The following is a 21,337-nucleotide window of genomic DNA, read 5'->3' as shown; positions in this document are numbered from 1 at the left end:
ATTTGACCATGACATATAACAGGAACAACATTTACTTAGTAATTTGAAAATCCATTAATAATGTGGGGGAGTCAAAGGATAGAGAGAAAAGTAAGGAAAAATTCCATAGTATGTAATGTCATTTTACACCCTTAATGACAAAAACCATGTTCAGAGCCATCAAGACTGAGCTCCTAATAGAAATTCTCAAAATCTTAACTAAACACGCACACATGCATGTGTGCACAAACACACACACACACACACACACACACACACACACACACAATTTCAAAGGGGAAATTAAATGCTATACTGAATCAGCAATGCTGAACAATAAAATTTACTAACCAAAGTTTGATTTTTCTTGAAATTAAAGCAACCTTAAAACTTAGAACAAAATGGATATTTAATACATATCATACAGCCCTCATCCCCAGATAGGATACTTAACAAATGACATAATGTGTAACAATACAGAGTGATTGTCCACATGCATTGTTTAAACTTCTAAGGAAAGGCAGGAATTCAGCCTCATTATCAAGGATTTCCTAATTTCCTTCCTCAGCAAGATGCACCAAGGCATGCCCCCTCCACCACCACCCCTTCGCCCCCCTCCATTTAAGACCAGAGCTGGGTTTACATGCAAGAAAGCCAGGTGGCCATTTTCCACAAAGAAAACCTCTTAGATTTGGATTTCTGTGCTCTGTGTTCTGGCACACCATGTTATCATTACAATCATGAAATGAGAAGACAATGGCACTTGGGAAGAAAACATGGTTCCCTGGCAGCTAAGCAGCTGAATTCCAAATACATATGAATATTTACATCCAATGGAAGTCAGAATCTTTGCAACAGACTTCCATTTTCAAATCCTCTGAGACCCTTTCAGAGGATAATTTCTTAAGATGGCACTACATACACACAATGATTTATGCTCATGATTAACATATTTTTGGACCTGAGTCTTTGGTTGCCCACCTCCAGTTTATTTCTTTTATGAAAACACAGGCAAACAAAAATGGTAAAATTAACCCATTTGGAAACATTTCTACTTCCATTTTAATCTATTGCATTATAAACTGAGAGATAATCTATTTATTAAATAGATTTCCTAACAGTCAATTTTCTTCAAAAAAAAAAAAAATTCTTGAGCTCATCCCAGCCAGGAAGCAGGACCTTTCATTAAAAACCATTTAGATTTTCTGATGCTCAAAGGGAAATATACTTATCTGAAGGATTAAGCAAACTCTGTTCTTAGATGAATTATTCATTTTACTTTTACATGCTGTGGTGGCTTGAATGAGGAATGTGCCCCAGTCTTCCATATTTCATCCCACGGTTCCCATCGGTGGGGTGGGAGTGAAGCCTTGCTGGAGGAGGTACAACTCTTGGGGAGGGCTGTGAGGGGTCACAGTCAGACTTCATGTGTATTCATTCTCTCTCTCCTCCCTGCTCTTCCCCACCCTACCCCATCCTCACCTGTTCCCCCTCCCCACCCCATCTCCTCTTATTGGATGAAATATGAGCTCTCTGCTTCCTGTGTCTACCACCACACTTTCCCAGCATGCACTCTTGTTTTTTTCAGCCATGATGGACACTCATTCTTCTGAAACTATAAGAGAAAATAAAGCCTTTCTTCCCTAAATTGTTTTTGGTCATGATATTTTATCAAAGCAACAGAAAAAGAATGTAACTAATCCACATGAGAATGAAAGGACACAGTTTTGTTATTTTTCTCCCTCAGCTTCTCAGCTAACACAAGGAGGATATGTTATCCAAGGGCTACCTTATACAATGACTATCAGTTATTCTCATGTTCACATACATAAAATCATTCACTAAACTACAGTAGGTATGCCACCCACTTCAATAGGATTGGTTAACTTTATATCTTCAAGGCCACATTATAAAAATTTGGGTAAAACCAAATGAGTACTTTTGTCTTCAATTCCTACTTTAGTATTCCTGAAGCAGATTACCCAATCTGAACTCGGAAGAAGTCCCAAGTATGTGACTCCAAAATCATTATACATCAGTCTTGTGCAGAGATGCAAGGAACATGAATGTTTATTTAAAATAAATGACAAAGAGAATTGAACAATTTCTAAGCAAAATCATTCACATTATGTTTTGATAAGAGAAAGCCTTCTGACTTTTCCTATGAAATGGTTTGCTTTTGTAAACCGTTTCTCATACACTGTCCATGAGTGAGCAACCAGTGGGAAGCATTAATCGAGACTGTACATTGTATAAAATGTCAAGAGTTGAGAGGGATGGTTCTCTAAGAGAACAAGTTCCTAGAGTGCCTCTTCTCAGGGGGTCGTGAAATCACATGAAGATGCAGCAGGTCCACAGTACAAATATGAATAAAAGTATGAAATTAGTCGTTCCTAATTATCGTTTTGATAAAGCTATATTTTCATCAATATTAACGGCTTCTAACCCCATCTCGTCTAACATATTATAGGTTACAGAATTCAAAGTGGGTGCTTTGGTTGTTGTTGTCCAAAGAAAATCCTATTTTTGAAAACTAAAAGGCATTCTAATTAGTGTCCATTCTCACAATTAAAAGCCAAGAAAACAAACAAACAAAACCCTGCAAGTTCAGGCTGGAACTGTAGATCAAATATAGTCAATTTGCTAGAACACTCCAAAACCCTACTGTACTTAAAGGTACATAAAAACAGGAAAACAAGTCCACCATCAGCATGGGCGCATCAGTAGAGTACATTCAGGGTTATCCAACATGGGTCTAGGGGATGACTGTGGTGGGACAAGGGTGGTATAAGGAGAATATCCTTATATAAGGCTCCAAAACACATACTCTACAAGAACAATGTAGAATCCCAGCAGTTACTGAACTTCCAAGGAAGGAGCACAGCTTCTGGACAGCACTAAAACATGCCCAGCTCACCACGGTGAGTGGAAGCTCACACTGTCTCTTTTAGACTGTGTTCCAAACAATCTGACAGAAGATTTGCACGTGAAGACACCCAACTGCAGGAGAAATCCAAATTGTCCTTAATTTGTTTCTGTTTTCTTTAGAGACTTGGCTTGCTTCATTTTTCTCATTCCTCTGTACAAATATACAGTACCCCATACTCAGTGAAGGATTTACAATGGATTAGAAGTGAATTCTGAAAATAAATTGTCATGTCATTTACTTACAGTTTTTAAATCCCTTGAGAAATTATTGATCTGCTCATTGCTGCTACTTTAGCAATCATGGGAAGAAGCTCACTGCTACAGACTGTGCTTTTGAAATCAAACATGATATCCTCTCGTTTGGTTCAAGGAGACATAATCTGAAGAGTGACTATTGGGAATCACATCATTATCTGTTGAGGAGCTATTTCTTCACTCTGCTAAACACATGCCAAGGAGAATGGGGTCCTTCTGAAGACCACTGCCAGTGCCTGTACCACTGGGTCCAGCCCAGTCACCAAACCTAAAGTGAATCATGCTGAGATCCCACCCCATGGCTTACCAGGAGCTTCCTTTCCCTTTGATTCCCACCCCCCTTTTCTTACTATAGGAGAAGAGGCCTTCTGATTTCAAAAACTATACATGAGACATCCATCAACACAGACAGACGGAACTAACTAAACACACAAGCCCGTTTCTGAAACCTTCACCCCCTCCTACTTTATCACAAGCACACCTTAAAAACACACCCAGTGACAGTGCTGTGCCAGAGCTGATCATTTCAGTCTTTGTTTCTCCACTCCTCAAAAATAACATCACAATAGGTTAGCTTCTTTTTCTCTTTCAGCTCTGTGTAAGAGGAACTGTGCGAGAGGAACGGCACCCTTCCTATCTTCCAACAGCACAGATGGAAACCTGATTATCTTACCCAGTGTTATTTCAAACCCATCACACTGCTCGCTGTAATTCCTGCACTCCCCCATGCAAACGATGAACCAAGTCATCTCCTAGACTAATGGAAAGATTGGCTTAAGTCTGACCCTGGCTCTCCCTTTATAATTAGCTAATTCATTCTCTTGGGGAAAGAAGTGATTAGCTTACTGGCTCAGAATTTCCTTAGGAAAGAAATGTAACTCACTTAAAAGGGTTTTCCTCATTTTCATTTACTTAGTACTACCTTGGATTTAGATAAAGTTATAATTTATTAAATTCTATCAAAGTTATTAGCTCTTTGGGCCTGTACAACAGCCCGGTGACTTAATTTAGGACAAAGAGTCTCAAGGTCCAGACAGGGTAAATGTCACTTAACAGAGAAAACAAGATTCCAAGTGAAGTCCTGTCCACAATTGCACATCCATAAGAATACTACAGGAATAGTTATGGTATACTTATGTTTCAAGTCGAGATGCTTCCCTAGCAAAAAGTTAGAAAGCAACTCTTACAGAAAACTCTCTTTAAAATGAAACTATCGTTTTCCTCTTTAATCTCCATCCACAAAAATAGCTGATGCTTGTTGTGTGAATTTGTACATGTATGTATATGTTTGTGAGGTGCATGCAAAAGTATAGGAGGTGGGTGTGTTTTTGCGTGTGCGTGTGTGTGTGTGTGTGTGTGTGTGTGTGTGTGTGCGCGCGCACGCGCGCGCGCAGCACGTGCAGAGGCCAGAGGAGGATCAGGTGTCCTACTCTGTCACTCTCTGCTTTATTCCTTTGAGATAACGTCATTCACAGACCATGGAGCTAGGCTGGCAGCCAGCAAGTCCCAGGAATCCTCCTGCCTCCTCTATCCACAACACTAAGCCAACAGGAGTGTGTGGGGTCACTCCCAGCTTTTTATGTGGGTGTTGGGACCCACACTCAGGCCCTCATACTTGCACAGCAAGTGGTCTTCTTACCCACTGAACCACCTCCAAAGCCAAAATCACTAATGCTTTTATGTAACACATAAAGATATAATTTTGAGGGAACATGTTCAATACAACATATATTTTATGAAAATGTCCTTATATAACACGGTGTCATTTACAATGAATTACATAATAAAATTTAAAAGCATAAAATACATATAATCTTGATCTATGATTATACAAAATGTTATCTGATACAAGTGTTACCTAAAATAGCCTCTTACTCCACACACACAGAAATGTTAAGAGAAAAGAAAATGCAATATAAATATTCATAAAATGAAAAGTATAGAGTCATTGGAAACAGCTGGTAAGTAGACAACTTCCTGTTTCTTCATACTAAAGGTGGAGGTATAAAAACATCCAGGTGAGAAAAAAGTTCTAAAGCTGGATGAATGTGGACATAAGTAACACATACAGTAACTCATCAGACAAAGATTACGAAGGTACCAAAATCTGAAATGACAGCGTAATGTAAAAGATACGAAGAGGAGATGGATTCACATGCTGGGTGACCACAAATGTACTGTCTAAAGCAGGACAGTCTGGAATGAAAAGCCTGCTGCAGATACTCACCCTGTGACAACGAGTACAAGTCAGGATTGTCCAGGTGAGGATGACGTAGACATGACGACGTAGACATGGCGATCACTACTCTTAACTATAGGTCCTCATCACCTAAGTTATTTTTTTCTAGGATCCCAGCACCTGCTTTTGGAGTTTGAGGGCCGTTTGCTGTGGTTGTTGGATTAGTCAGGGATTGGCTTTTTCTTTTTTCTGCTTATCTTTCCCTCTCACCCTTACTTGTCTTCCCCATTCCAGGAAAATGTTAGTAATTCCCTTTAACTGTTTCTTCTCTGCATGTCTATTTCTGTCTCCTAGACAAAGCAGGGACATTTATTTGTTTCAAGACTTCCTTTAAAAGTGATAATTTTTACAATCTCATCTTGTGTTTCCATTGTGAACTTGCCACTACAGAGCTCCAAGGAGGTTGGAAGTCATGTCTGCCTGCACTAACACACCTGAGCACCTGACAGAAGGCTTTGAAAAGCCTGCTGCATCTAGCTTGAGACCCATGGACAAGCATCAAGTCCACAGAAACACAATACTCTGACAAAGTAGAAAAACTTGTGAGGGAACAAAGAAGTCAACGCACATTATAAATAAGAAGTTCCATTGAACCGACCATGGCTGGAGATTGTAAAGACATTCTCAGTAGGTCTGGCTGCTTAACCCCCCCCCCCCCAAAGGCTTCACATCCACAATAAAATTAACATTCACAGTGTGGTGTGGTCCCTCTCTGTTGAAATATCCACCACCTCCTCTGACTTTGTCTCCTCCTGGAACTCCACCCTAACCGCTCTGCATCAGCCAACCCCACTCTGCACAGGAGGAATTTAATGATCCTAAGGGCTGAAGTCTTGCTGCAGCTGGAACACCTTCTCCCTTCCCAGAAGCTGTCAGCTGCTTCCTCAGCTCCTCCAGGTTGCCACAAACGCTGCTTTCCTGGTGTCTTCCCTACCACCCTATTGTAAGGTGCACACCTCCTCATCTCCATTTCTACTGTTAGTTTATTCCTAAAACTGCCTATGTCAGGCCTCAAATATGTTGTTAACATGTTTTCCTGTCATGTCTCCTCCAGAATGCAAAACACACAAGGACAGAAATACTTTTCTTAACTATACTTAGTGCTTTATATAAAAATGACTGTGGTTTTCAAGGGGAACGAGATAGTACTCGGTAGTTAAGGACAAGTACTACTCTAACGAAAGACCAGAGTTCAATTTCCAGCATATATGTTGGCAACTCACAACTGTCTGTAACTCCAGCTCCGGGGAATCCAGGACCCTCTACTGGCCTCTGAGGAAACCTCAACTCATATACATATACCCATACCCAAGCACACAAACAAATACACATAATTTAAAAAGATAAATCTCCTAAAAGGTGCTCAATGAATGTGCATTAAATAAATAAAGCAAATATCAAAGGAATGCAATTTTTAACAGAATGTGACAAAACAGCTGTTCATATGGTACATTGATCACAAATACCTCTACAAGCTACAGTTACCTAAAAATTATTCAATTAGATATAAAGACCAATCACTGAAATGCAGAATTGTCTCAAAGAATTTACTGGCTCTAGAATGTCTTTAATAATATACATAGTAAATTTGATGTTGGTTATATAGGAGTATATTTCAAGGAAAAATATAAAATATGCATATATGAACTGCTACGAGGGATTTAACATGGAAAAACTAAAGATGCCGTTATATGCTGTGTGTATACAAAGCACTAGAGAAGTTGGGGAGATGGCTCAGTGGCAAAGAGCACTTCCTGCAATTCCAAAGGACCCAAGTTCAGTTTCCAAAACCCACATTTGAGAACTAACAACCATCTGTAGCTCCAGCTTCAGGGGATCTGACACCCTTTACTGGCCTTTGTGAGCCCTGGCAGACATGTGATATGTACTTATACTGGAACACATATATACACATGAAATAATTTTTTTAAAAAATCTTTCAATCATAAGAAATTACAGCAAAGGGCTAATATGAAAACAATGACTTTCTCTTTTCTCCTCTAAAACATCTGTTATAGATGTAGACTGAATAAAGGCTGTTTTGTACCAAGCTGTATAAAAATGAAAATTTCAGCACTTGAAGCAAAGCAATCAACTTTGATGTTTCATTGATTAAGCTACAAGTTCAACCATGAGACTACAAAAAAAAAAAAAAAATGGTGATGAGAATTAAAAAATCCACGCTTGTTTTCAACAAAAAACATTTGTGGAAATTAAACAATGCTACATAATATGGCCACATTGTTGTTAAAATACCTGAAATTCTAAAAATATGATATTGCAGTAATATTATTCTTTCTGTATATGAAAAGTATATGACCCTAAACTCTAAACTATGAAGGATTTGAATTTAAGTGGTAAAACAGAGCTGGGCTGACCCTGCTCTGCCAAGTCTGGGATCCATCTGTGAATTTTCTGACACCCCAGGCTTCTGCAGCATTTGCTAGTTCCTCATCACACACGTACAAACTCTCTCTCTCTCTCTCTCTCTCTCTCTCTCTCTCTCTCTCTCTCACACACACACACACACACACACACACACACACACACACGAGAGAGAGAGAGAGAGAGAGAGAGAGAGAGAGAGAGAGAGAGAGAGAGAGAGAGAGGTCTAAGGTACACATGTATACACAAGCATGCACACACACACACACACACACACACACACACACACACACACACACATGCAAACACCCTCACATCATAGCCAGACACATATAAATGTTCCAGTCCTTCCTTTGCCCTAGCTGTTTTCACATAGAGTACCTGGGCAAATCTCGATATGGAAAAAAAATTAAAAAAACAATAGTACCTCCTGAAACCCTGATACTATACCTGCAAGAAAGCATGTGATGCCAGGAATGGCTTGGAGCACCCTGGGGAATGGGCCAAGTAGTAGTTATGCTGCTAACATGAAGGACCAAAGTAGGAGATGCAGACTGCCCATAGACAGAAGCTCTGACTGCATAAATGAGTCTCCACAGAGGCTCTTCCCACCACCGTCAAAAGCAAACCAAGTTCTAACAGTGAATGAATCCTCTCGGAGTGCGCCTGAGCTCAAGTTCCAACCCCACAGCTGTGTGCATGGAACTTCAGCTTCAGAACTGCACATCTGCTGAGGCACTGCCTTCACACAGATGTTGTTAGAAGAAACCTTTTTCTGGATGAAAACAAACATATTGCTTGAGGAGACTGCACTGTTCTTCATACAAGGACTTCAAAACATATTCCTACTTAGAGAAGTCCCCTCACACTGCTTCTTGTATATGAGTATGTCAGTCACCTGTACACTTGGGCTGTCTTTCATGAAAGTGTGAGAAATACTGATGACACAAAGTATCATTTTAAGTAAGTGGTAAAACATCATTTCAGGCAAAGTGGGGGGGGGGGGACACACTTAAACAACTGAAGCTTATCCATTGTTCAAGAGAAGGTTTTTATTATTTTTACTTATGAATACATGTGTATGTCTGTGTCACGAGCCTCATGTGTACAGGTACCCTTGGAGACCAGAACATACTGGATCCCCTTCTTGCTTCAGTCTCAGGCAGTTGTGGGTCACCTGACAAAGGTGCTGGGAACCAAACTTGGCTCCTCCACGGGAACAGCAAGTGCTCTTAACACTGGGTGATCGAGCCCCAAGAAGATATGGATGGGGGTCCTCCATGAGAACAGCAAGTGCTTTTAAATACTGGGTGATCCAGACCCAAGAAGATATGATGGCATTTAGTGAACAAATTTTACAGCTCTTTTTAAAACCAGGCAAGGTCTAATTTAAATAAGTACTTCAACAATAAAATAAATACAGTTCTATTGATAAATTCTATGTCAAAATCACAGGTGTCTGAGGGGATAATGGAACACAAGTGTGTACAGTAATGCATATGTACATGGGATAGATCATAGCATTTAAGAAAGACAACATGTCTATAATGATAATGGAAAATACTACAATTAAATATATTTTAGAAAATGAATGCTGATCATTTTTAGAAGTCATTGCTTTATTCTTAATTTAAAATTCAACCGAATCTTCCTTCTGCCCGATGCCTGCTCTCCCCATCCAGGATCTGTTGTTTTTCCCCTTATTGAACATGCTGAATTATGTAATATTAATATGGGGAAATGCACAACTGTGTACCAACTACAGTTTAGTTCTTTCTTCACTGAATATGGTGAGAAGACAGTAAACTATAGTTCTATGTGTATCACTTAATACTTTGCAGAGAGAAAATCATGAAAGAAGTTTTTGCTGGATTAGCGAGGAGACCACACTAACGCACAGAACAAAGACATAATTTAACTTCTCATGCTCAGTCATACTCAGGGCCCTTCGAGCTCAGGGGCATCACATCCCTCTCTATGTAGCATCTTTCCAAAGGAATTCTCTTCAATGACTCATTATCAAGCTGTGCTAGACTAAGGCTGAGATACAACACAGAAAAATATGATGTGGCAAATAATTTTTAATGAATGTGAATTCTTCATCATGGAAGATGAGTACTTAAAACACTTGGGGTTCAAGGAACTCAAAATAGAAGTGACCTTTTCAGCCACTCAAACGGAGTTTTCTTTGCGATCACTGGGTGACTCTTCTTCATGAGGTAACTACAAAAGGTGGCAGAACTCTAAACTCTCACCACTTCTAAATGAGAATCATTGAAAGGGTAATAAAAGGGAAGCCTTGGAAAAACTGAATTATAACTCAAAACCATGAACATGTGGCATCTGAAGCATTTCTGAAAGTTATTACCAAATTGGATTATATACATATATTTATCCATTTCCATCAAAGATATGGGAACTCAAAAACTAAGCAGTAGCTTGCTTTAAAAATCTATGCAAAAAGGAATTTTACATTTTATCTTTCCAATTTGTCTTAAATTAGGACTCCATTTCGTTCATGAAAAAAATCAAAACACAGTCTCTCTATGCATATTTGAAAAAAAAGAATCTTTGTGGTAGAGTTGATTTTGATTATGTTCTCCCAAAGATGCCTTTGTGGATGTGCAGCACTTACTGAAATCTGCAAAATTCCAACTATCAAAGATTTCAACAGTGGAAAAGAAATGGGGCTAGCTAGCCCTTACAAGGAGAAATGTGTCCCAGGTAAAATGCCCCAGGAGCCACAGGCAGCAGCAGCCACACATGCTACCGTGAGCAGAGCCATTTAATTAGAAAGGCTCAGGAAATGTAAAAACTCTGAGAAGATAACTTCCCGAAAGCATAGTTGGTATGGGTCCATTGGATGATGGGCTTGGTTTTCCAATTAACAAAATGTGAGTGGCTGGCTCTTTAGGGAATTTTTGAATGGATGCTCAGCATGTAATGCCTCAGCATTCCACTTATCAGCATTGAACAAGTAAGTGCCTTCTACTGTAATATTAAATGGGCTTGATCAGACGTTATCTACCAGAATGTTAAGTCGAATGACTACCTCTATTAGTTCAAACTTGTGCCGCAGAGGGGTACAGAATACATATTTTAAAGAACCAACCAAAAATATGATTCGATAAAGCCTCAGAAATACCTCCAAGAGAGAACCAGCATCGTGGAACTTCAAAATAGTAATAACATTTCATTAGTGAAGACTTTAATTCAGGAGTTTGGATGTGCACGTGTGTAATATACTTTGGGAGAAAATGCCTGGTGGCTTGGAATGGCCAGCACTGAGGTTTCTAGGCTAGGTCAGGCAGCAGCTTCCTACCCTGGAGTTTGCTGCTTAACTGCACTTCCTTAGTGAAAGAAATGGTTCTTAGGGTTTAGTCAAAGAATCCTCAAACACAGAAGGTTTAGTTCCTGAATGTAGGAGAACCAGAGCATCCTCAAACACAGAAAGGGTTTAGTTCCCTGATATATGATAGCCAGAGCATTCTCAAACAGAGAGAGGGTTTAGTTCCTGGGTGTATGAGAACCAGAGCATCCTCATGCACAGAGAGGGTTTAGTTCCTGGATATAGGAGAACCAGAGCATCCTCAAACACAGAGGTTTAGTTCCCAGATGTAGGAGAGCCAGAGTATCCTCAAAGACGGAGAAAGGGGAATTTTGTTATAACCTCTTCTCTCTAAGTTGCACTTTCCAAGAACTCCATTTGTTTTGATCTAGTCATTGCTGGAAAAAGTAATAAACCTTGACTTGAAAAACAAGAACAACAAAACAAACAAACAAAAAAAAAAAAAACAACCAGGGAGGCTGGTAATGAGCAATGAAGTTAAGGGGTGAATTTAGAAAGAGGGGGGAACTGATAAAATCTGAGACCTTAGGAAGTGGTTGCAAGCTTGTTGGTCTCCGCGGTTCCCAGGACCAGACTTCAGCTAATGGCTCCCTTCTGTGGTGTGTGCTGCTGCCAGTGTTGTCCACAGGGCAGCCTGAAGGAGTGGAGAGAGGCCCAGGGCGGCAGAGAGCACTCCCAGACTGGTAACTGGCTTAAGACAAACAAGGGGAAAAAGTGAAAGGGAAACAGAATTGGCAAAGGATGGGAGAAAATGCCCAGGGAACGGGAAAAGAAGGGAAAGATGTTCAAGGGATGTGGAATATCTGAGTTTATTTACTGCTTTCCTGAGAAAACAGGCAGGCACACAGACTTACTCAGACTTACCGACAGGGCAGCAGATTTCCTTCTACAAGTTTTACATTAAAGTCTCATCATTAAATTAATTTGATTCCTTGTGGGCTGGAATTCTTTTTTAGTCTATTTTGTGGCCATGTAACAAATATGTTGACAAATATTAGACCTTAAGTGATTAAAAAATCTTTAGAAACCTTTATTCCTAAGTAAAATACCTTCCTGTGTGTGTGTGTGTGTGTGTGTGTGTGTGTGCGCGCGCGCACACACGCGCGCGCGTACCTTCCCTCCTCTATGAAAGTGTATTAAATTCTTTCTAGAACCACTTGTAGGTCCCACTGGGCCTACTTTGAAGACTAACGTCACCTCAACTTGACTTACAGTTTTCATTGTCTTTAAAGGCAATATCAAAGAGAATGATACTGTTAGTTCACTGATAACTTGCTATCAATTGGAAGATGTGCTCCAAACTGTGAAATAAATGAAAACATTCGTTGTTTTAAATGAAGTCTTCCAGCTGCCTGCTTCTCCTCTGGCCTTTTCACCATCTGAAGCTCCACCTATTCCATTCAAATTGCCTCATAAACTAGCTGCATGTAATGGCACTGAAAAGCTAAAAAGCCAGTCCTTCTTTTTTTGTCTTTTTGATGAACTCTATATTATATGTTAATAGCAATCAAATTGGTTACATACTAGACCCCATAAGCTCTTTAATTTCAACTTCCTGACGCTCCCAGCATATCTACCCCAAGGGTTTCTATGACACATGACATATCCCATATTATTTTCAGACTTTCATGCATTCTCTGAAGTCTCTCTCCTTCCCACCTTCCTCATCTCAGAAAATTTTATACTCCATAGTCAGGGCCTCATGAAGCATCTTCAAAACCCACGGTCATCCCAAAGGCATACGGGCAATTTTATAAGAATCAATGTGCAAACATCAGAATCTCCACTTTCCTAAAACTATCAGCACAAGGACAGTCCGGAAGTTGACTTTCTCTGCAACCATCTTTGTACCAAGTAGTGTTCTCCTTGTGATGGCAGGAAGCCTGCTCCAGGCTTCAGAAGCCTATAGAGCATCAAGCCACCCAGACAACACAAGGTGCTACTAGTTTAGAGTGCCACTCCTGGGAGAGAGAAATAGTAAAATATCAAAGATAGAGTTTGAACTCACCAGGCCTCTGGTACCTAGTTATCAGGCCATTTACCTTAAAGTTAGAAATCAGACTGAAATGCTTCGGAAGGGCAGCAGGAGTTTATACAAACAAACAACAAAAATGAAGACGTACCTTCTCTTACCAAGAGCTGTCTGACTTCCTCTGATGGTTTGACAACTAAAACCCAGGTTTAGACAATTAGACAGGGGAGAGATGGTGATAGAAAGTAGAAAGACAGACAACAGACAGACATATATAATTGATTTTAATAAATGAGAAGCCCTCCCAACCCTAAGAACTTCCTCCCACCATAGCCCCGTCCACTGCTATTCCCTACCACTCACTCAGTACTGTGCGCTGAAGAAATTCACTTACTATATTTCACATTCTTCCTGAGATCAAAAGTTCCCGGGACCCTGACTCTCACCAAATCGACCTCAGCACCTAAGGCAAACCCTAACTTGACTTATATTTGAAAGCTGATAACTGTAAATAAAGGTATCAGCATTAGTCTTTGAAACCCTGACTTGATCACAGCAGCCTGTGTTCTGGCTCAGGAGGGTAAGGACGATTCCTAAAAAGAAACAGAGCTATCAGTATGTGACTACCATGCCACTGAGTCACCATAGGCAGGCATGCTGGGGTACCTTTTCCAGTAATAAGAATGAACTAGGCTGACTAAGCCATTCAGTGACTCCAGGGAATAACAGCAGACACTTCTTATGTGCTCTGCCAGGATTCCAGACATAATTGTCGGACACAGAGCAAAAGAGGTAGATTTTTCTTTAAAGGAAAAATAAATAGCTCTTTGATTCTGGCAACGGTAAGAGTAAAAAAATGAGTAAGCGTATGTGTGATAGACATAGCTACCTTATCTCCACAGTTGGGAACCTGCAGATCAGTTCATCTGTTCCTTAATATTCAAGGCTGATCTTGATCTCAGTATCTCAGGGTCAGCCCCATATTGCCAGATGCTGAGGCGCTGAAATTCTCACAATTTCCTTTCAAAACCACCTCCATAAAGATGGGGTTATCTCAGGGGAACAGCTCACTTAGGAAAGTATTTCTACTCGACCATGAGGATCTGACTGTTCAGTCTCTAGAACCTGCATAAAAAAGGCAACTCCTGTGCACACGCACACAGACACACACACATACCCATATGCATACAGATGCACGTTCCCTTGCTTTCACAAGCACTACATTCACATAGTAAATAAAAACAAAATTTTTACATCTTAAAAGGGGATATCTTACTTGTTAAAATTTCCTGTAACTCCTGTCACTTGAGAGGCTGAGGCAGGAGAATCATGAATTTGAAGACAGCCTGGGCTACACAGCACGTCTATCTCTGTCTGACTCTTGTTTCATCCTTAGCACATGTGCATGCACCAAGCACATGCAGAATTACATGCGTATCAGATACACATAAGAAGATACCTTAAGTTGTTTTATATGTGGCAGCTACCAGCCCACAGCTGACTCTTTAGTCAGTCTCATGTCCTTAAACCAAAAATTACTATTGCTGTTACTTCTGACCATGCTATTCTAAAAAAATCAATTATTAAAATTAACATCGTTCCATTTTCAGTGTTTCATGATTCTGGTCTCCCATCCTTAAAAGAAGAAACCATCCATAAGAGAGAAAGAACACCACCATACATTTGCCATATTTATTAGAATACATTTAGGCAATTGAGCCTATCCAGGGGATAAGCCTACACTACTAACCTGGCGCTCACTTAAAGGATTTCAGAGTGCACGGACATTTTGCCTCTGACACAAACACCTCTGTAGTCCACGACTCTCTCCATCAGCTCTTATTTATTTGTCACTTCCACTTATTAGGCATTATTTCCCAAAATAAATGAGCTAACAATAATGTACACTTTTACAAAAAATAAAAAAAAAAAATGAGATTTGGGTAAAGACATGGATGATTTTCCCATCAGAGATTATGTTTAAACAAAAGGCCATCTAACTGGAAACCAGAAGATGCTATACATAAGGGTCTAGATCTAAGTCTGACCCCCAGGGCACTCTACCTGGTGCCCAGGCACTCTTCCCAAGTCTCCCAATCAGGATGTGTCAGAATCTAGACTTTCCTCCCCTGGGCTTCCAGGAAGGCTGGCTACTGACTGTTCAAAGCTACATCACCTAAAGTTATGGGACTTCCTGTAGTCACTGTCCAACTACCAAGGACCTCACCAGCTCCAAGGTTCACCACATGACCACAGAATCCACTTACTGCACCTGTGTCACATTTAATTGGTAACTTCCAAACCTTCACTCCTGTCAGTACCACAGGAGCTCATTCTGGAACTACTCAGGTTTGCACACAAAGCTCACATCCTATCTCCCAGCAACCCCCAATACACACAGAATATATGAATGACACACACACACACACACACACACACACACACAAACATATAAGAAACACACACAGCATTTATGAATGACATCATTATTATAGGTACACAAACCTTCCAAAAAGAAAATACATTTATTCTATTTTGATGTTTTGTTTTTTTTTTTTTGGGGGGGGGGGGTTCAAGACAGTGTTTCTCTGTGTAGCTCTGGCTATCCTTAAACTCACTATGTAGAACAGGTATATGACTTGAACAGCTAAGAAAATACATTTTCAAACTTTCATGCTAAGTTATAAAAACAATTTAAATTTTATCTAAATTTATTCAGTCTTGTTCTTAACTCTGATACTACAAACCAATGAAAAGGCTGATGGCATTACTTCTATGGTAATTTCATTTTTTAAAAAACTGCTTTATTTTATTGAGAAAATAATGTATGGTTAAAAAATTAGGTGTCCAGCCACAGTCCATTTCTTTTAAGCTTCTACACTCAATTACTTTTTTTATATACATGGACTTTTAGATACACTCACAGAGAAAAACAATGCATCTGTGCAAGGGGAAAATTTAAGGTGAATTAATCCACTTGTACTTTAAAATAAATTTATAAAATATTTCATATAACAATGGTGATAAAAGTTGAATACACAGATTCAAGAAAAAGTGGACTGTTGCTTAAAGTTCAAACACTGAGAAATACATAGTGAAAATAAAAGCAAGGGAAAAACACTTAAATGTATTTTGTTCTAAACAGAGTAGTGAATTTCTTTAACACAGGCTAGGATCTAAAAGCACAGAGCTTAAAGAGCTGAGATTCAAAAATCATGGTTTTTCAAAAATCCATATTTATGTCAGGCCACAACGAGAACCTTAATTGCCATGGTGGGAAGCCCTTGCATTTTAATGGCTGTAATTCACCGGAGGCTGGAACTATTTTCTCAAATATACCCCATCGCCTAGCACTCAGCCAGCCTTCTCAGAGACTTATTTCTCACTCTGATCTAAGACGTTCTGAATGTCTTGCAGTTACTGCTTCATTGGCACTTCTATGACTCATAATTATTTTTAGGATCAAAAAAAAAAAAAATCTAAAGTACCTATCCTCCTGTTTGCAGGTCCCCCTGAGTGTAAGGATTGCTCACCAACCTCCCATTGATCATTCAATTAGCTTCCTTTATCCACAAACACTGGCTAAAGATAAAGTTTACTGAAGGTCAGGGAACAGGGCCCCATAAGCAGAACTTCAAACAAAAAGTCTACCCTGTCAATAGCACAGGGGCCACACAAGAGACTTAGCATGCCCTATGTCCCTCCACATCCTTACATCCCCTTACATCCCCCACCCCCGACATGTGCACTTCAGCACTGCCCCATATCAGAAGCACACCAATAAACCACCATCTTAAAAAGCTATGCTCTCCCTACATGGTGCTTTTCAACAAATTTTAAATATAAACTCATTCCTCAAAGCACCTCAGGACTCGGCAATCACTGTTGATTACACCCTTTCTCAATTTTAGGAAAAATAATCCCCAAATCTAATTAAATGTAAAACAACCACCCAACTAGCAAAAAACCTAAGCAGAGTCGATTTTTCATTTTCCGACCTTCACAAACAGAAGGGAGAGAACCCGGAACACTTCTACAACTGTGGAGAAGCCAAGAGAAACCAGAGAAAAAGCAGACAATGTACGCGCACGAGGTGGTTAAACATAAGCTGCCGAGGAGAAAGAAAAAGGCTGAAAACTGCCCCTCAATGATCCATCTCTGCCCCCCAACTGTTTTCTGGTTGTTTTTCAGGGAAAGCTGCAATGGGCCCTGTACACCGAACAAGTTACAGGGGCAGCTGCCAGCCCACAGCTGACTGAACTAACCCACCAGAGTCATGACATCTTCAGGTAATCAGCTACTTCAAGGATTCCACACATGTGTCAAGGCAGCCGAGAACCGTAGTCCTTGGACACGATGATAATTAAAATGTAGCTCCCCCATGGTGTATGGCTCAAACACAGCTAGATCTTAATTACATATAATCTATAATAGTTGCATTAAAGATATTTCAGGTAACAGAGGGCGACAGTAACCGATTCTTGGGAAACTACTAGAGCTCGGAGCCATTGGTCTGTACCTCTTCATAATCTGCATTTCTGCCAACGCTTAGATTCAGAGGGAGTAGGCAGTAGTTTGAAGAGTAAGTTCGGGCAGAATCTAAGTCGCAGTTAAGCTAGCGAACACTCTGAAAATTGTTTGGCCCTTTGGAGTTTCTGCACATAATAGAGTTCTCATCTCTCTGGAGACCAGCATGACATGAAACCGAGGGGATCTCATGCTGCAGCAGAAGCTACTGGGAATTACCAAATTACCTAAAATTAATGGGATGTGGCTCTTGGTAATGAATAAATTTATAGCTAAATGATGAGTACCTCATACTTCTTATTCCTCTGGGTGAGATGCTGGAAGAAATGGTCCCCCAGGCCTATTGGAGAGGGAGGCATGGTCCATGTCTCTCTCACAGGCAGCTCTCTTCTCTCTCCCCTCTGACTCAGATTCTGGTTGTGTTGCTTGGAAAAGAAAGAGGTTGGTCTTTTAATTTAAAATCTGGGTTGCTAGGCAATCAGATGCACAGATAGCAAAGGGTGATAAAGAGAAACCTGGATTCAGATAAGATGGATGCAAAAAAAGATCAAGATACATCAGAAATATTGATATGTTCTGTGAATAGAGTTAATATTTTTATTTTTAAAATCTAACATAAAATAGTAAAAATGTAAAGACCCATCAAAAACTTTTTTAAAAAGATAAACCTGAAGGCTAGAATTCCTATGATCCAGCTCTGTAGGAATCAAAATCAACATGGGTCCCTCTCCCAAGTCGTAGCACTCCAAGTAAACCTGCAGAAGCAACAATCCATCCTGGGACACAAAGCACACCTTCCTATGAGGAGACTGTGGAGTAGGGGGACAGAGGCAGAAGCCTCACTTAAATTATTGCAGTAACATACACCTGTGTTCCTCTGAGAAAAGTCAACATCTGCAGGCCCTCAGCAAGAGCCAGTGCCAAAGTCATTGTCAATACACTCAAGCTCTACACACGAGTGAACAAAAGAATGGTGTGAAAATGGCTTGTAAAACCCAAGACCAGATAATCTCAATCGCTTTATATTAATGTTAAGATCAGCATTACATTCTAGAATGCTCTATAATCAACCCAGTGTTACTTTCCATGCTGGTTTTTTGTTTTTGTTTTTTTAAAATATATAAACTATTAGCCTAACAACTCTGGGAGGTAATACCTACTTTCAGAACCTATTTCATCTACAGCTGGGTGTGGTTCAAGGTAGACACAAGAGGATAAAGAGTTCAAAGTCAAGCCAGTAAGATCATGCAGCAGGTAATAGCATTGCTACCAGGTAGGACCTGGTTCCATCCCCAAGACCTACACTGTAGGAAGAGAGAACCAACTCCAGCAAGTTATCCTGGTCCCCACATTCAAGCAGTGGCACACGAGCATCACAGACACAAACACACAAATGAATGAAATAAAAAAAAAAATTAAACTGTTCAGGTCATCCTCAGCTACACAGCAAATTGTGGAGTGTAGCCCTAGCTACATGAAAACTTGTCCCAAAGAAAAAAAAGTATAATTCTATTCCATGTATAGTTCTTTTTATAAACTAAGAACATGGTAGAGTCAATTCAAATCTAAACATCTAGCTCAGTGACTGGACTTTTATCTAAAATGTACTCATTAATACATGTATGTAACACTGTCAAATATCATGAGATAAATGTTATATGAAATGACCAAAATAATATGTTCATGTTAAATTCAATTCAAAATCACTGTTAACTGCACTGAGCTTTATAATCACCACTGATGTATATATACAATACATATATAAACACTCACCTACATATTCTCATATATGTATACAAACAAGAGTCAGACAGAGATAGACGTGCTATGTAGCCCAGGCTGCCTTTAAATTCATGATTCTCCTGCCTCAGCCTCTCAAGTGACAGGCAGTCGGGAGCTGATATTGTGAGTATGAACTATCGATCTCTGCATTGTTCTATTCCAGAAGGAACAGTCAGGTACCAGTTACATGGCATCTCATCCACTATACAGCTCTCCCAGTTCTCTATTCAACTGAAATCAGGTCCTTCTCTGACCCTCAAACATACTCAATGGGGCTGAGGCTGTAGCTCATAGAGCTTTGGCTCCACATGAATGAAACCAGTGGTTTGATCCTTAGCACAGGTGCATGCACCAAGCACATGCAGAATTACATATGTATCAGATACACATAAGAAGATATCTTAAGTTGTTTTATATAGAAAGAATAGTGATCACTATTGAAATTCTTAATCAAAGACTAATAGGAGCACCTAGATTATAAGAATAGTAAGAGGTGGCTGGTTAACAATTTATTTACTTCTAGCTGCCAATTTGAAGTTTTATGTTAGACACTAAATGAGATGGACTAGCAATTAAAGACATGACCTTAATCGCTTACTCCTTTTTCTTTTAATGGTTATTTTTAAAATCTAATTAAGACACAAACATACTTATATGAGATGACCTGGAAACTACTTTTTGAAAATCCATTTGAAAACACATAAGCTAAGAGAATAGAAATCAAGCCTTTTTTTCCCTTCATGTCAAAAAGTAGTCAAAATAGTGCGTCATAGAATTACAGAGTTTCCAGGTTGCCAATTTGTTTACATTATGCCATGATTATGACCCTTTTAACAAGGACCCATGATGCCACTGAACCTATATGCCATTACTGATGCCAAGTAGCAGCTGCCACAGCCAATATTGTTCAGTTAAGTGAGCTCAGGGGTTGTTCATGAACATAGTAGTCCTAAATCAAGAGTGCTTCAAACTCTGAGGAACAAAGCCTTGTACCCACCCTCACAACTTAAACTAGATGAAAGCCCTACTTGTTTTCCCTATCTCCTCAAATTCCTCCAACAGCCAAATTCTACTCTCCTCCTGAATCTGTTTAAAGCAACGCTCCGACTTCTGTATGCGCCACATGCAAGCCCACTTACAATGCCTACACATGCCCACCACAGCTAAGCACAAATCCTCACAGATGTTCTTATCCACGCACCTAAGGATACAGAAAATTTATAACCATCTATGTACAATACATGCTGAAAGACAGCATATAAAATTATGTCATGATTTATGAAAATAATCAGAAGGCTGAGAATCCCTGAGCAGGCGGCTACACATGCTGAGTCCAGCTCCTTGGTCTTTCCCAATCTCTCAGTGTGCATTGCAATGAATCTTTCCATCCTTCACTTTGCACATACATTAATTCCTAAACAAAGGCAGCTTAATTATTTCCAGCTCAAAATTATTAACTCGTAAAAGAACAAAAGTGAATCCAAAGGGATCCAGAAGTTTTGGGTTATATGATGGGGATGTGTATGCTTTGGGGAGATAAACAAACGTTCTCTCTGTGATCATGGTCCCTTATTGTCTATTTAGCAGGTTGGTGTTCCTGCGCCAATATGGGATCACAACTTTTCCACATATTACTAACATGAGATACATGAGAGGCTATATCCATCACTCCATCTTTAAATAAACTCATTTTTGGTTCTGAAATGTTGTTTTAAAACACACTTCCCATATAAAAAGCTTGCTTCTTGACATGGAATGTACAGAAAACTCATACTAGGCCCCTCTTCCAATGGGATGCATAATCTTTACTTCCCAACAAGAAAAGCCTCCTCACCACACAAAAATAAGGTAGTGTATGCACTTCTGCGAGATCTCCTTATTTTGTGGTTTAATCATTGTTGAAATGGTAAAGAAGAGTTTT

The 21,337-nt window shown here is 39.7% G+C and overlaps 1 protein-coding gene across 2 annotated transcripts in view; it reads right to left on the bottom strand.

The window, feature by feature from the left end:
* The window catches only part of Ppp3ca (protein phosphatase 3 catalytic subunit alpha), a 274,974-nt gene that overhangs the window by 173,149 nt on the left and 80,488 nt on the right, over positions 1 to 21,337 (bottom strand). The window lies entirely within an intron of this gene.

The sequence above is a fragment of the Peromyscus eremicus genome, chromosome 6, assembly GCF_949786415.1.
Source record: "Peromyscus eremicus chromosome 6, PerEre_H2_v1, whole genome shotgun sequence".
Classification (NCBI taxonomy): domain Eukaryota; kingdom Metazoa; phylum Chordata; class Mammalia; order Rodentia; family Cricetidae; genus Peromyscus; species Peromyscus eremicus.
The sequence above is the reverse complement of the archived record's forward strand: the minus strand, read 5'-3'. Positions and strand labels throughout refer to the sequence as shown.